Source organism: Narcine bancroftii, chromosome 1 (assembly GCF_036971445.1).
Source record: "Narcine bancroftii isolate sNarBan1 chromosome 1, sNarBan1.hap1, whole genome shotgun sequence".
Taxonomy (NCBI): Eukaryota; Metazoa; Chordata; class Chondrichthyes; order Torpediniformes; family Narcinidae; genus Narcine; species Narcine bancroftii.
The window spans coordinates 136,762,770-136,779,609 of record NC_091469.1 but is presented as its reverse complement, the minus strand read 5'-3'; the positions used below and the strand labels follow the sequence as shown (position 1 = coordinate 136,779,609).

General features: G+C 39.9%; 1 protein-coding gene and 1 long non-coding RNA gene across 11 annotated transcripts in view; one reads left to right on the top strand and one right to left on the bottom strand.

Moving 5' to 3' along the window:
- Window positions 1-16,840, top strand: part of LOC138764513 (teneurin-3) — a 4,541,667-nt gene that overhangs the window by 2,021,117 nt on the left and 2,503,710 nt on the right. The gene's annotated exons all lie outside the window — the stretch shown is intronic.
- On the bottom strand, window positions 78-9,481 carry LOC138764507 (uncharacterized). The gene is made up of 2 exons (XR_011358174.1): window positions 9,400-9,481; window positions 78-656 (listed from the first exon to the last, which is right to left on the bottom strand). It is a non-coding gene; the product is annotated as an uncharacterized lncRNA (long non-coding RNA).

Genomic DNA, 16,840 nt, shown 5'->3' with positions numbered 1-16,840 from the left:
GATTTAAGTCAGCATAAAGTCATTGGGCAGAATGGTCTCCTAAGTAAACGAACCACAAAGCACGCTTTGCAGAAGGATTCAAATCACATAAAGGTTTCTATTTGAGTTTCATCCATTTAGGGAGAGCAAAGAAGGAGGCACCACTTCAGTTCTTGCATCTTCACTTCAAGTGGAGAAGTAGAGAGATCAGATCTCGAAGGAGATAAGAGGAAGGATTGCATTGAAGGATTAGCGCACCATTTCTTCTGAGCTGTAGAATTACACCACAGTCAACTGGAAATACTGATGCACAGAGGAGTCAAAACACTGTTATGTCTTATTCAGGTCAATTTATAATGAAAGGCAGAAGAAAGACGGTTAACAAACAGTAAGCCATGGACAGCACTGATTATAGCTGCACTATTGCCCGTGGGAAGAAGCTCTTTTTATCCTTGGCACCCACAATAAATCAGTAGTCTTCTGTGGAAACAACTGTTTGAAATGCTCCTGTGCCAGGAATATATCAGCAATACAATTCCTGGCCCAGAAGGATTGATCAATCAGTGCAGTGTTATTTAGTTGCCAGCAGATGTCTTTATAACACTTCGAGATTCCACTGACTGTTAAGAGTGATGGAGCATCTGACAATGTTTTAAGGCTTGAGATGAACTTGTGAACTGCAAGATCAAAGCACACATTACAAGCATCATTTCAGCTCTTCAAGCATACTGTATATATAAAAAAATGTTACCTTTAGAAGCAAAACATTATATTAATGAAAATTAATTGTTGCAAGCATCCTTGATCAAATCACAATTTGATCAAAAATAATATTGTATCATGAAATGGAAAAATGCAGTGATATCCAGATTTATGTTATTGCTTAGCACAGAGTATTATGGCTTATCTGTCCAGTAATATTTAAAAGTACTGTTGTATAAAATTTTAATTTAATTCTACACATTTAAATATGTATTAAAAACAGAAAATTTGGAACAAAACATGAGTGTTGTACATCTATTAAACAGTGTGAACAATAAATTTCCAACAGAATTCACCTTTCAATTGAATGTATTGTCTGTCACCCATTCGGCATAGTTAGAAATACATTATGTGAATAGGCTGCAAGGGAGAAAATAAGAACTGATTTGATTCAGCATAAAGTCATTGGGCAGAATGGTCTCCTAAGTAAACTGAATAAATTGGTCTCCTAAGTAAATTGAGTTAGTTCTGACTTATTAAGATGTAAATATTAGTTGATCTAGAATGAGTGGATAATAGGTTAAAACTGTTGTAGCGAAGTATTCTAAACTGAGCTACTGTAGATATCAGTGTACATGTACTCAGAAATATACGTGGTGGGGGGGTGGTGGATTATCGCTGTGGCATTTGTCAAGTTGATGTATATGCTGGGAAGTCAATGTACCTGTTGTGGAGTCTAGTGCAAGACTGATACCGCCAGGATTGTATATATTACTGCTTTTGTCACATGGACAGGAAGTGACATCATCAGCCCAGATTAAAAGCTGTATTGGATGCAGGTCAATTTCTTGCTTTTTCCATAGCACGTCAATCATTTTGGGAACCAGTTTGCTTGCTGGAAAGTGGGTTGCCACATGACTGCGCCCCCCCGATATGACAATCCCACTGCAGACCACCAAAATCTGTATATGTATTTTTTTGTTTGCGGAGCCTTCCTCCCCATTGAGGTGCCTGAACCATAACTGGTCCATCCAGATGGACAGGTTTGAGATGGTCAATTGCAAAAGCTTCCTCTTTACCTACGATATTTAAAATGTACATCGAGCCATTGCGTCTGAGTACCTTGAAGGGACTTTCATATGGATGCTGAAATGGTGCTCAGTGTGCTACTTTCTGTATGAAAACATTCTTGCAGTCCTGCAAATTTTGAGGTATATAGGACCTGGCCTGACCATGCTGAAATGTCTGTATGGCCATTAATGAACGGAGCTTCTAGAGGACCTTGCTTAGGACCACTGCAGGTGTCTCCTCCCATCCTTGAGTCATACAAATTCTTCTGCAACCATCAGGACATGCCATAGACCAGCTCTGCCGATAGGCACCCATCCTTAGGTGCTGTTCGTATGCCCAAGTGTACCTACGGCAATTTATAAACCCAGTTAGGTGCACCATAAGGGCTGATTTCAATTGCCTGTGGAATGTTTCTTCGAGTCCGTCAGATTGTAGGTGGTACACATTTGTGTGGTGCAACTTGGTCCCAAGCAAAGTGACCATTGCTGAACTTAGGCTTGACATGAATTGGGCAAGCCTGTCAGACATGATGTGTGCTAGCTGACCAAAACATGCTATCCAAGCAGAAATAAAGGCCCTGGTACAGGTGCTGGTCGTCATGTGGAACCAACTCTGGCCACCGCATGACCTGATCCTCTATAGAGAGAAGAAAATGGTAACCACATGACACTGGCAGAAGTCCTACAATGTCCACATTTATGTGGTCAAACCTCCAATATGTCAGCTCAAACAATTATAGTAGAGCTTTCATGTGTTGGTGGACTTTGGATGTCTGGTAACGAGTGCATGTCTGCACTCAGTTGCTGACCTGTTTTCCATGCCACATATCTGTTGGCTACCATCCAGACAGTTGTTCTGGGGCCTACTGGAATTTCTTCCAGCTGAAGATTCACATCTTCTGTTCCACAATGTGAAACTTATTCATCTGCCTTTTGGGCTTTAATAAGCGCAACATAGTCTACCCATTGAGCTAAGGTCTTCACAGATAGTATGGCTGGGCGAGACTGCATCTGCCACTATGTTGGCCTTTCCAGAGATGTGTTCAATGGCCACCGTTAACTCCGAATGTCACTTCTGATGAGCCGACCATGCATCTGATACCTTAGTGAATGCAAACATAAGTGGCTTGTGGTCCATAAAAGCTGTAAAATGCCTGCCTTCTAGAAAGTACCTGAAATATCTGATAGCTGGGTACAGTGCCAACAATTCTTGATCAAAAGCACTGTACTTGAGTTCTGATGGTCTTAAGTGCTTATTAAAGAAAGCCAATAGTTTCTAATGCCCATCAATATACTTTTCGAGCAGCCCTCCTACTGCCGTACTGGATGCATCTACTGTCAGGGCTGTTGGGATATTAGTTCTTGGATGGACCAGCAATGCAGCATTAGCCAGTGCTTCCTTGGCATTCCCAAAAAGTGCCGACGATTCTTTGTCCCAAGTGAGATCCCTTGCCTTGCCTGACACCAGGGCGATGGAAGCTGCTGCTAGTAAAATTTGGCAATAAAATTCACTATTCCAATGAATTCCTGGAGGTCTTTAACTGTGCTGAGCTAAGTAAATGCCAGGATCACCTCAACCTTTGCTGGTAGTTACTGTCGATTCTATGGCCCAGAAAATTGATGGTCACTAACCGGAAAAAACACTTGGCCAGGTTGTTGGTCAGCCAAAACCCATTCCAATGAGTGAAAAGCTTGTCCAGGTGGGACAGATGTTCGTACTGCAGCTAGTGACAATTATGTCATCTAGGTATATGAAGGTAAAGTCGAGATCATGTCTCACTCTGATGGAAAGTATGTGCAACATTCTTCAGCCCAAAAGGCAGCCTTCTGAATTAAAAAAGGCCAACGGGTATAATAATAGCTATTTTTGGAATGTCATTCATGTGTACCAAAATCTGATGATACCCCTGGACCAGATCCCCTTTGGAAAAGATGCGGGCTCCCTGCAGATTGGATGTAAAGTCCTGTAAATGTGGTACCAGGTAGTGATCTTGTGCAGTAACCTCATTGAACCTGTGGTAATAACCACAGGGTCTCCATCTGGCTGCGGCCTTGGGTACCATGTGGAGCAGGGAGCCCCAGGAGCTATCAGACCATTGTACAATACCCCTGTCCTCCAACATTTCAAACTCTTCTTTGGCCAGACACATTTTATCTGGAGGGAGCCTGCTAGCTTGGGCTCTTCGTGCTGTACCCCAGGTTTTGGCATCGCCGAAGTGAGGAATTCTGCCGACTACCTGGCAAATTCATTCTCCGAAAGAGTAATAGAGTCTAAGCGTGGGGCTGGCAGCTTGGCTCGTCCCTCTAGATCAACCAGCAGGCATGTGCTCTGAGAAAAATAAGCTCCCAGTCGTGGTTGTGCAACTGCAGCCAATGTGCATGTCCACGTGAATTAGTATCACCGAATTGAAGCGGGGTCCTACAGGTGCCCAAATGTCCAGATGGTTCTGCAGTTTTTAGCTTTCAATGATGACCCTGGTTTTCTGTTACGTGTGTCATGCCCCGAAAGGGGAAGCACGCTGATTTCAGCCCCTGTATCCACCAAGAAATGCCAGCTGGAATGTCTGTCTCAGACATATAAAAGGCTGTCTCGATGACCAGGCACTACAGCCATTAGCAATGGCTGGCCCTGGTGTTTTCCTGAAATACACAGGGAGATCAGCAGAGGTGAGCTCCTGGACCCCATCGTTGATGGTAGGAGCACTAATGGGGGCTTATCTTTGTCCCGTTATCTCCTGGCCAACTGGCGGTCTGACAATGGATATAATCCTCCCTGCTGCTGATCTAATGTTGGAGTCGCATGGTCCTGCTGCTGTGAGCAGGATCTGGTGACCTGTCCTACAGATGTCACCCTTTCTTGCTTAGCCCACCATAGAATGTCAACACAGGCCGGAACTCTTCATGGGTCACTGAAATCCTCATTGGCCAGCAGCATGTTGATAACTGCTCCAAGAAAGCCTACTCAAACATTGGGCTGGGTCTATGTCCTTTTCCACTAGTGCCAGCACATACCTCTCACCTGAGCCAAACATTAGTGATGTCATAACTGAGCGACATGTTGAAAAGATTTCTGTCCACACCATCCCCTGTGCTACTCTGTAATTACTGGATGATGATCAAGGTCTTTAGGAGTGCCTATGTGCAGGACCTACTCAATTGTGATTTGCATTAATTGATCCATTGTCAGAAAATTTTAACTTGACCTTGGCAGGTGCTCGGGAATTACTGGGCCTGAGATATTGTTGAGGAAAGATGAGGTATCAATCTTCTGTCAGTCATACCTCGGTGTGTACTCTTGCAGAGTTATTGAACCAGTAGTCAGAATTGTTGACCAAAAATCATGTCTTAATTTACATAGTAGCCAGAATTTAAATGCAGGTAACACTGGACTACGTTTGTTTTCAAAAGGTTTGCTTCCTGAAAAGAAAGTCGGGATTATAATAAGCAACTTCAAGCTGAACACAAAGATGATTTCAGATTTGCTGAGTCACGTAGAAAGTTGGAGAAATGTTAAATGAACTTTTATTGAATTTGACACGTTTAATCGCATAATGACACTGATGCGTCGATTGTTCAATTGACCTAAAAATGTTGTACTCAGCATCTGATACCTCTCTTGTCAGTGTCCAACAATAGTCGGCCAGCATCGATTGATTCCAGTTGCCCAATACTGATTTTCCACGGTCGCAATGTCCTGGTGAAACCTTTCCCCCACGTTCATCACTGACTGCACCAAGGTCAGCAGGGAAGAAGCCCACGTGGGAATGCAGAAAATAAATTTTCAATGTTGCACTTTAATGATTTCAAATGCTTGGAATATGACAAGAGATCACAAAATAGGTTATATATTGTAAGGTAAAACATCATGAGATGGGAATGTGTAAGGAGTTACCCTGTACAGGGCTGTAACAAGATGTGAATGCATCCTTGTACTTACAAGATAAGAGAGACATTGATGGATTGAGAGGCAGGAAGCTAGCAGGGAAAGGATAGCAACAGTTTTAGTCATTGGACAAGTAATGATATGATGATGTTCTAAGCACGTATCCAAGGGTATAAAAAATCACCATTTTGCTGATAACGGCAGAATGCATTCTCCGACTAACATGGTTAGTTGCAAGTGTTACAATCCGGTAATAAAGAACAAAGAACCCTGATTTCGACTCAGTCTGGTGTTTGTCTCACTCATTCATGAACAAAGCAGACCTAACAATATTAAAAAAAAGTATCCGATTAAAAACAAGTTAAGGTGATTTTCATGATCAGCAGCTCAAAATCCATAAAATGCAGTGAAAAGTGTTCAGGAAGCAAACTCTTCATTGTCCAGTGTCAATATACTTAGAACTAAAGGCAAAAATAAGATTCAATAGCAATAACCATAAACTTTCCTAATTGCCATTGAAAATCTGCCTTTGAGAAGGAAATCAGTTATCTGGTGTACATCACAGGCTACAGCAAATAATGAAGTTATAGGTCTATTGAATCTGTACAGCTGTCTGTAGAACCAGTGTAGCCAATTCTATGACATAGCCCTGCAAAATCTAACCTTTTAAATACAATATTTGAATATGTCTCTTTAAATACTCTGCCATGTCTTATTCAAAATTCCCTAATCAGATTCCCTCATATATTCCAAGCACAACAACCCCAGAATCTCAGTTTACCCCCATAGCTTTGGAATCACTGGAATGATTTCAGTTAATCAGTTCTCTATCCCTTTGAAATGTTTTTGTCTTTAGGAAAGTGTGGGGGAAAAATTGGACACAGCAGACCAATTATTGTGAAACTTTGACAAAAAGTTTCTAATGACTTTATTCCTCTTGACCACTATGTCCTCGTTTTCAAAGACCACAATTGTTTCTCCAAAACGTGTAAATACATCCCCAATCTCTCTATTCTTGTCCTTTTACAGCTGTGTCCTGTAAATTATATTGCTTCTGTTCCTTCTTCCAACCTAAGTGTAACACCACACTTTTATAATTCTAAATTACATCTGCCAACATTCACCTATTCTACCAGGGTCTGAATCATCAGATTATTATTGTCCTTCACACAGCTGAAGACACTCGGAATGTTTGTATCATCTCCATATTGCAATGTTATGCTCTTACACCCAAGTTCAATTCATTAGTATAAAGAAATTCTGGTACCATCTCATGGGGAGGTCCACTGCATTTTTACTTTTTAAAACAAGTGAACTTTTCACCATGACTGTTTTGAGTTACGCCTCCTAACCCCTTTCCCCATTGCCCTCATCCAAATCCCCTCAACATAATCATTTAAATTATCTTATTTTCCTTGAATTCCTAATACGAATGTTCTTGATTTAATTTTTGATTTAAAGTTTTCCCATGATGGATCCATAGCAATTTGATAGACCTAAAAAATATGTTCAGGGACGAGAATCAAGAATGAATGGGAGCAAGATTTGAATACATCAATTTCGGAATAACGCACTTGATCTGATTAATAATACTTCATTCTGTGCGCGACATTATTTAATACAAATTAAAGTTGTACATAAAATACATATGTCCAAGTTTGATTATCTTGTTTTTATCCTGATGTTGATCCACATGTGACAAATGTAAAAATGTTGGAAGTGTCCAGAACTACAAGAATATTGGGAACAATACATTAAAACTCTATCATAGATTCTTAAGATTAAATTAGAACTGTGTCTTTTTATTGCTTTGTTTGGTTATTCTCTGGAAGAAAGGATTTATGTGAATTCAACTCAAAAATGAAAAGTAGCTTTGAATTCATTGATGGGCAGATGAGCAATTTATAAAGTCTTGCTTGAGTTTGGAGAAAATTAGATATAATGTTAAAGAGATCAAGGTTGAATTTGACAGGATATGGAGCCCATTCATGAACCATTATCATAATTTGATTACGTAGGCAATGGTCCTTTGGTGGGGAGGGTTCTATCCCATATCTGAGAATCGATACTTGATTCTTTACAATTTATTTGCTGGTGACTATGTTTAGTGGGAGGGGTTAGAGTAGTATGGGGGTGGGGGTTCTATCCCATGTCTGAGAGTCGATACTTGATTCTTTACAATTTATTTGCTGGTGATTATGTTTAGTGGGAGGGGTTAGAGTAGTATGGGGTTGGGGGGGGAGTGGATCTTCCTTATTTTTCTTTTGTTGTTCTTGATTTTTTTCTTGAAGAGATTGGACTAATTAGATCATCACATTGTACATCTCGATATTAGAATATGAGGTGAAATTCTCAAGTATTTTCGAGAAGTACATCAGACAATGTATAATTTATACGTGACTTATTTGGTATTGCATTATATAAATGTGTATTTAATACATATCTGAAAAATATATACATGTAATATTTACCTCTATCAAATTAAATGTTTGAAAGAGAAAGAAGAGAAAAAAAGAAAAAAAATACTGAGGTTGGTGTGTTTGTGTGTCCTCCCTATCACATGGAGCATGAAGGCCTCTTTCACCTCTCAGACACAAGATTCTGTGTCAGGTCTCACTCCAGCAACTTCCTTGAGAAACCTGGGTGTGGTGATATGTAATTACACCACTAGGTCACCAGGGGTCATCCCGGTAACCTTGTATATAGACCTACAGTCTAGCCTTCCAAGTTCGTCTTGCAGAGAAACAAGACCTCTTAGTGTACATATTAGTTTATTAAAGCTGTCTTAAACCACACTACTGGTGTGGTTATTGTCAGTACACTGAGCTACTATTCCAGCTGACAGGAAGTAAGTGCGGCTTGATTGAAAATCCTATTTCTCACGTGACGTTGAACAGAAGAAGTCAGACCAGAGAAGTTTGTCCACCATCAGTGTTCTAGAAATAGAAAATGGCCAAACATATTTCTTGCATTACCACAGTGGCAATGCTTCGATTATCTCATTTTGATTCTAAATGCTCTCAGGCATAGAGAAGGCTATTGGGCAAATTTAAGTAGGTCTTTGTAATTTTATTGATGTCTTTGTGTGGGCAATTAAGTCTGTGTAACTGAATAAAGAAAAATAAAGCAAACTGCATAAAGGAGTTCTTGTGCGTTGGCGGAATATATTTCCAGAATGTCTGCTTGATGAGTATACCATTAGGGCAAGTAAAATAATCATGTCAATTAAGGTTTATAGAATAAATTGAATTCAATTAAATCAGAAGATTATTTGTCTGCATTGTAAGAACTTTAAAAAGTAACATCCCTGTTAAGCAGAACTCAAGCAATCAGCAGGCCTCAAGTTTACTGGCAACAAAAGAAAAGATGGTGGAACATAACTCAGTTAAAACAAATACGGAAGTTTAAAATTGGCGCGCCTCACTGTTGGTTTGCCAATCGTGCAACATGCAACCTCCAGCAGCTGGAAAATCCCAACCCCCCCGCAGATGCCAGATATCAGGGATGTTACTGCACATCCAAAAAGATCTGTGCGCCTCCTTTTAATTAGTGGAAATTATTGTAATGCAAATGAGACAACTATGGGAGAAGGAGCCATGGTACCTTTAATGACACCTTAAATCTAACTTCTCAAACCAAGATTAAAATAGTGACATGGTTCAGTCAAGTATTATATAGCAAGTGACATTTAATTAGATCCCAAGTATGGAGAACCCACCTTATAAATTAGCCTTGAGGTATTTAAAAATTATTTTGCTGACTTACCAAGGAGAGTGTTTCTGCTGACAATGCTCTTAGCTAAACTGGTCTCAGCTTGCAATATTTATAAAGAGGTGGTGATTCAATAAGGGTCATGATCCAGTGATTGTATAGATATGAGAAATGGGATTATGACATCATGGATCAATAGTTATAAATTAAACAAGTGACTTTCAGTTGGTAAACTGTGTGTGGTTCTTGATTATTCCATGACGCTCTCACTTTGGCTTTTATGCATATGGCCTTTGGAACCAGACAGAAATAGACAATAAAAGGTGTCCTGAATTGCCATACAGCAGCACGATAAGATGATATATGAAGCAGGATTTAGCTTCATCTTTTGGCTCAAATCGTGCTACATTATCTTTCCGGCCCTGGTTTTCATCTCCAGCGTTCTACGATGACTGCAATAGTGAAGGGTTATTTTGTTCATCTTCAGCTGGATTTCTTCCTTTTACCCTCAGAAATGGCTGCAGTGCCCAAGGAAGGAATTTGCTGGTAATTATTTAACACAACTTCAAAATTAAATCTGGAACCTTCCAGGTCAGTGTGATTAAAATGCAGTAAAGGCTGTAAACTTAGCAAATAAACTTCTCGTGGAGCAATTTCCATTGTGAGTTTGTTTTCTCCTACTATTATTACAAGAGACCTGGTTTGAGAATTCACATTTTGCTACTTGTGGTAAATATGTTATCAAGTTGAACTCCTCTCTCACAATATTTAATCAATGGAAGTCAACAGAACTAGAGTTTGTAAATGGATCACAACCAATTTTGGCAACGTAACATGCGCTCCACACTTGCAATGAATGACTTAGCCCTTGGTCATCCTTCCACCAAATGTATCTGGTGGTAACTCATCTGCATTGATGGCATCACAAAGAAGGTTCATTAGTGAGGTGTCTGAAGTGGTTTGTTAAGTCACTGAAGACTCTCATAAACTTCTACAGGTGTACCTGGAGAGCATTCTGGCTGGTTGCATCACTGCCTGGTATGGAGGTGCCAACTCACAGGATGAGAATAAACTCTAGAATGTTGATAAATCTACCTTTGGCATCACAGGCACCTGTCTTCATTCCATTGAGGACATCTACATGAGGCAGTATCTTTAAAAAAATAGTCTCTCTCCCTAGACCCTGCCGCCCTCTTTACTCTGCTACTATCAGGAAAAGGTACAGGAGCCTAAAGAGAACCAATTAGCAGCACAAGGACAGCTTCTTCCCCACTGCCATCAGATTCCTGAATAATTAATGAACCAAAAACACTGCCTTACTTTTTGTGCAGTATTTTTATTATTTTTTTATATAGTAATCCCATAAGATGATTATCATATGAATGTTTGCACCATGATGCTGCAAAACACTGAATTTCATGATTTGTTCCTGAAAATAAATCCTGATTCTGAACTGATTTAGCCATTTTTTAGACAATGTTTCTATTAAAATTATGTAATTATAAGACCATAAGACATAGGATAAGAGATTCATCCCATCAAGTCTTCCCTACTATTCAATCATGATCTGATCCATTTTCCCTCTACCCCACTGCCTGGCCTTTCCCAATAATCCAAGATGGCCTGGCTAATCAAGAACAAATCAATCTCTGCCTTAAAAAAAACACCCAAAGACTTGGCCTCCATATCTTCCTCTGGCAATAAATTTCACAGATTCTCCGTCAGCTGGTTAAATAAAACGTTATTGTTCTGTGGCCAACCTTTAATACAGAAACTATACCCTCTTGTCCTACATTCTCCCACAATGGAAAGCAACTTTTCTACATTTACTCTGTCCACGCCTTTCAATATTCAAAATGTTTCAATGAGATCCCCCACCCCCTCCCCCGCAACCCCCATTTTTCCTAAATTCCAATGAGTACAGACAAGAGATCTCTATGATAAAACTTTCATTCCCGGAATTGTACTTGTGAACCTCCTCTGAACCCTCTTCAATCTCAAAACACCCTTTCTTAAATGAAGAGTCCAAAACTGCTCACGATACTCCAGGTGAGGTCCTACCAGTGCTTTATAAAGCTTCAGCATCACATCCTTGAAACAAATGTCAGCATTGGATTTGTCTTTTTCACCACTGACTCCACATACAAGTTCACTTTCTGGGTTTCCTGCTCAAGGACTCCCAGGTCCCTTTCCATCTGGGAATTTTTAATGTTCTCCCCATTTAGAAAACAGCCTCTCTGCTAATAAAGCAGAGTGTCTGGCTATTCAACTTAGCTTATTGTGCTAGCTTTCTATTCCCTTCCAATTGAGTGTACTCTCTTCCATAATCTACCTAATTATATTTTGAAAGGGGCAGCAGCAAATGCCAAGAAAATCTGGTGGGAATTTTTTTAAAAAACCACGTACATTATTTAGCCCAACAAAGTTGTTATTTACTTTCAGAGGAAATGGTGCAAAGGTTAACAGAGCAAGAATAACATTTCCATCCTTTCTAAGTGAATATCTCCATTCATAGAGCCATCCCCCCTGCTCCCCCTGCATGCTCTTATTACCTCCTACCAGTGGGATTGTGCTTCTCCCAGTCCCTTCCACACCACTAACCCCCATCTCCACCATTTTGTTTGCATAGTTGCCTCCATTTTTTAATACCTTGATGGAGGACTCAAGCTGGAAATGTTGATTCTGTATCTTTATCTTTGCTCCATAAAGTACCCAGTCTGACCTGCTGAGTTTCTCCAGCGTTGCACTTTTACTTCAAGCATGATGTCTACAGACTTTTGTTTTACTTCTTTGAGGTATTGTTAATAACTAATTAGATTTAATGACTTGAACCATTCGAGCCAAATTGTGTCAGCAGTGGGGGAGTGGGCATCTGAGAAAGAAGTTGCTTGAGTACAAAAATCCTAACCCTGGTTAATATTGTTATGAGCCCAGAGGACCCCAAAACTCAGCAGCAGTAGATATTCACCATGACAAGTGGTTACTTAAACAAAAGTTGATTTTAATTATCTTTAAACATGAAAAAAGAATTATATTTTCTTCTTTGGCTTGGCTTCGCGGACGAAGATTTATGGAGGGGTAAATGTCCACGTCAGCTGCAGCCTCGTTTGTGGCTGACAAGTCCGATGCGAGACAGGCAGACACGGTTTCAGCTGTTGCAGGGGAAAATTTGTTGGTTGGGGTTGGGTGTTGGGTTTTTCCTCCTTTGTCTTTTGTCAGTGAGGTGGGCTTTTAACCTATCACTATAAAGTTACTTTACCTAACTTAACCCCCTTCTAATTCTAAGTGCACATGTGTGTAATGTGTGTGAAAGTTCTGATAAGTTCTTTAGTTCACAGTCCAATCTCACTTCTCATTCCTCCAGGTTCACTGGATTCAGGCAATTCTTATACTGTGCACAGAATTTAACATGTATAAAGTTCACCAGGCTTTGGTGCTCGAAAGGTAAATGGTTACCACTCAGGAATGTTCTTGTTGGTTTTCAGAGAGAGATGTGTTGTTCCAGGACATCCACAACTGAAGTACTTCCATCAGTCACCTCAGTGTCTTGCTGATGAAACTTGCACCCATCAGGGTTCTCCAGTTGATAACCTCTTTCTTTCAGGTCATCACAGAGTTCCTTTTTGTTTCACTTATTCCAAGTGAAACATTAAACAGCCAATCCTCTCCTCTTGCAGGAACCATAAGGGCTTCAACCAGGCTGTCTTCCAAAAGCTTGCCTGCTTGTCCTTTTTCAGTCCCAGCAATGTCTGCTGGGTGACATTGTCAGAGTCTTTCCTCTCACACTCACCCACTCTCCCACTGAGAGAAAGCCTGTTTGACTCTCTCTGCTTCCAAAACCACATGACACTCTTACAACAGCAAAACTCTCCTGCAGACAATAGGAGTTCCAGCCTGCTCTTTCATCTGTTGCCTTGATAAACAATAATCCACTAGTGATGTCTCTGGAGCACTCATCAAAGTTCTTGCAAAAAGGTGTGAGAAGCCACTATGTCTCCAGTATTTTAAATAAGATCGGTTTTAGTGTTTGCATGTGACCTACTCTAACAAACCTTTCCCAATTTATCTCCCAAAAACATTTCTATATACTCTGTCACAATATCCAGACCCTTATTCCCCTCTCATATGGACATTAGAAAAATTCCAAAGCTAGAAATCGAATATGGTGTTACCCCAACATCATGAGTGTATTCAAAACTCAATCAGTATTATTTAAATAATTTATCTGATGTTTGAGGAAACTTTCAATGTGCAAATTGACTTCTATATTTCCTAGTTATCAAAATGTTATTATTGTAAAGTGATTTTGGGCATATGGTTGTAATTTTTCCTTGTGTATTTCTGAATTAAGAAAATACGATTTGATATTTTGTTAATTTAACATCCATGTCAGTGAAATAGGTCAATCCAGAACAAATAATTGAAGCACTCAGCAACCATAAATCTCAATAACAATTCTTTGAGGCGGTGGAACAACTAATAATTCATTTCCCTGCAGCAAATAGTGGAAAAAAAAGTAGATTGATGTACTCAGCTATGGAATATTCAATGTCAGAACCAGGTGTTCAGAAGATGTTTGAGGAATCCACTTTCGATAAGAGTCATAAACATCCAGTGACCTGTGTTATGAAGCAATCATATTTCGCACATCAATATTTTCCAGATTCAGGGACCAGGCAGCAAAGCAAAGTTAATTTTAAGGTCAGGTCAACCATGATCTTATTGAATGTCAAAGTATGTGCCCAGAACTTCATCGACAACTTCTGTTTCTATTTCTTGTTCTTTTAAAATGTTACATCAGGAGGAAACATTTTCTACAATCTGGCAAAACGTCGTGAAGTTTGCTGGTGTCATAAGATTCCTTTATTGCAGCAATCTGACAATGTAGGCACAAAGGTAGGGGCGGAGTTGTCATAGGCCATACTTTCCTTATTCTCATATATCCTAATTGGAGAGTATCATCTTTGAAAGCATGAGCTGCAATATCCCAAATTTATATCTTTATAATCAAACAAATCAAACTCTGAGGCTGTTACTTTATGCAGTTTTAATTCATTGATAGAATGGATAAACCTTAAAAGTGAAGAGAATTCACAAGATATTAATGAATTTTATTTTGTTCATGATGACCTTGGCGAGTATTTTTTTTTAACTCATTGTTGAAATGTGTTTCACTCATTGGTGAAAGACTCCTTTGACCAACAGTAAAGAGTGACAGAGTTTGAGAGAATATTATGATTAAAAACTATCAAGATTGCACAGTAAAAACCAGTAGACATTGCCAATTCATTGCAGATCCATATTTGCTTTGAGAGATGGGGTGAGTTGTTCATGTGGACAAAATAAGTTTTATCGGTTCCTTTCTGCTGTGTCCTCCATGGTGAAAGATTACAAGACCATTGTTTCCATTTCCCCTAATTAAAAATATAATGCTGGAAGCATTCACTCAGTCAGACAGCAACTGTGAAAAGAGAAACAAGCTAACATTTTAGATATAACCATTTAACAGTTTACGGAGCAGAAACAGGCCATGTCGGCCCTTTGAGTCTGCACCATTTCACTGGAACAACTCCACTAGCTCAACCCTTCCGCTCTCCACCCATAACCCTCCAACCCCTTCACCTCCATGTACACATCCATCCTTCTCTTAAATGACAGATGAGACCCTGCCGCATCAATCTCATTCGGAAGATCATTCCATTCTGCCACCACTTGCTGAGTAAAAAAGCAACCTCTAATATTTCTCCTAAAGTTTTGCCCCCTTACCCTTAATTCGTGCCCTCTTGTTCCAATCTCACCTGCCCTCACGGGGAAGAGTCTGTTTATGTCTAGTCTATCTATTCCTTTCATAATTTTAAATATCTCTATCAAGTCCCCTCTCAGTCATTTATGTTCCAATGAATAAAATCCCATTCTCCTTAATCTGTCCCTGTAATCCAGATGCTGTAAGTCAGGCAAAATCCTTGTAAACCTTCTCTGCACCCTCTCAATCTTATCTATATCTTTTCTATAATTTGGAGACCAGAACTGAGCACAGTACTCCAAACCAGACCTCAACAATGCCTTAAACAGCTGCAGCATCACTTCCCAGCTCCTATACTCTGATTTATGAAGTCCAGCATACCATCTGCCTTCTTAACCACCCCGTCTACATGGGAATCCACCTTCAGTGATCTCTGTACCATAACCCCCAGGTCCCTTTGCTCCTCTGTGTGCCTCCCTTAACTGCATATGTCCTATTCTGGTTATTTTTACCAAAATGCAACACCTCACACTTGTCTACATTGAATTCCATCTGCCATCTTCCAGCCCACTCTTCCAAACAAACTAAATTCTGTAATCCAAGAAAATCTACCTCACTATCTACCACTCTTCCTATTTTCATATCACCCGCATATTTGCTTACCCAGTTAACCACACCCTCCTCTAAATCATTAATATAAATGATAAACAACAAGGGACCCAACGCCTGAGGCACCCCGCTTGTCACAGGCTTCAAACCTGACAGACAATTGTCCACCATGACACTCTTCATTTGACAAGAACACCATCCTTTAAAGCAGTGGTTCTCAACCTTTTTCTTTCCACTCACATACCACTTTAAGTAATCCCTATGCCATCGGTGCTCTTGATTTGTAAAGGATTGCTTAAGGTGGTATGTGAGTGGGAAGGGAAGGTTGAGAATCACTGCTCTTGACCTAATTGTTACTGGAATATTTTGCTTGAGAAAAATTATAATTTGCCCATTTCCTTTGGAGATATGAAACCCTGCACATAACGAGTCAATCAGGTACGGGTAAAGCAGTGGTTTTCAAACTTTTTCTTTCCACCCACATACCACCTTAAGCAGCCTCTTACTAATTACAGAGCACCTATGGCAGAGGGAAGACTTAAAGTGGTATGTGAGTGGAAAGAAAAATGTTGAGAACCACTGCTCTCTAAATGACCCCCTGTAACAGAATTAATTTCTCTTTCCACATATATTACCCGACCCTGCTGGGTGTTTTCATCATTTTCTGTTGTTACTTCTGGTTTCCGACATCTGCACTTTCTCGTTTTTCATTTCCATTCACCCGGATGTTTATTTGTGCGCAGCGTCGATGTTATCGCTCCAGTGGAAAATTCAGATGAAACTCCTTTGCTCAGAGAAGGGTTAGAATGTGAAGTGAGCTGCTGCACAGTGTCATTAACAGTGAAAAAGAAAAGAAGTCTGTTTACTTCTCAGCTTTAGAAAACTTGGGACATTCCAAAGTGCTCTGCAGGCACTGAAGTACGGCTATTATCCTTCCATTTTCATTCAGCAGATGTAGATCAACCACCTACAACTGAAAAGACATTAGAGAATCAGTCACAGCCATGGTTCTGGATTTAGACTGGTTAATGATGGCAGAGTCAGTCTTTCCCTACATACTGCTGAGCCACAGGGGGTTTGATATCAATTTATTATTTCCTGCTTATTATTATGTGGATCTGACTTTTTTTTAAACTCCAGAAT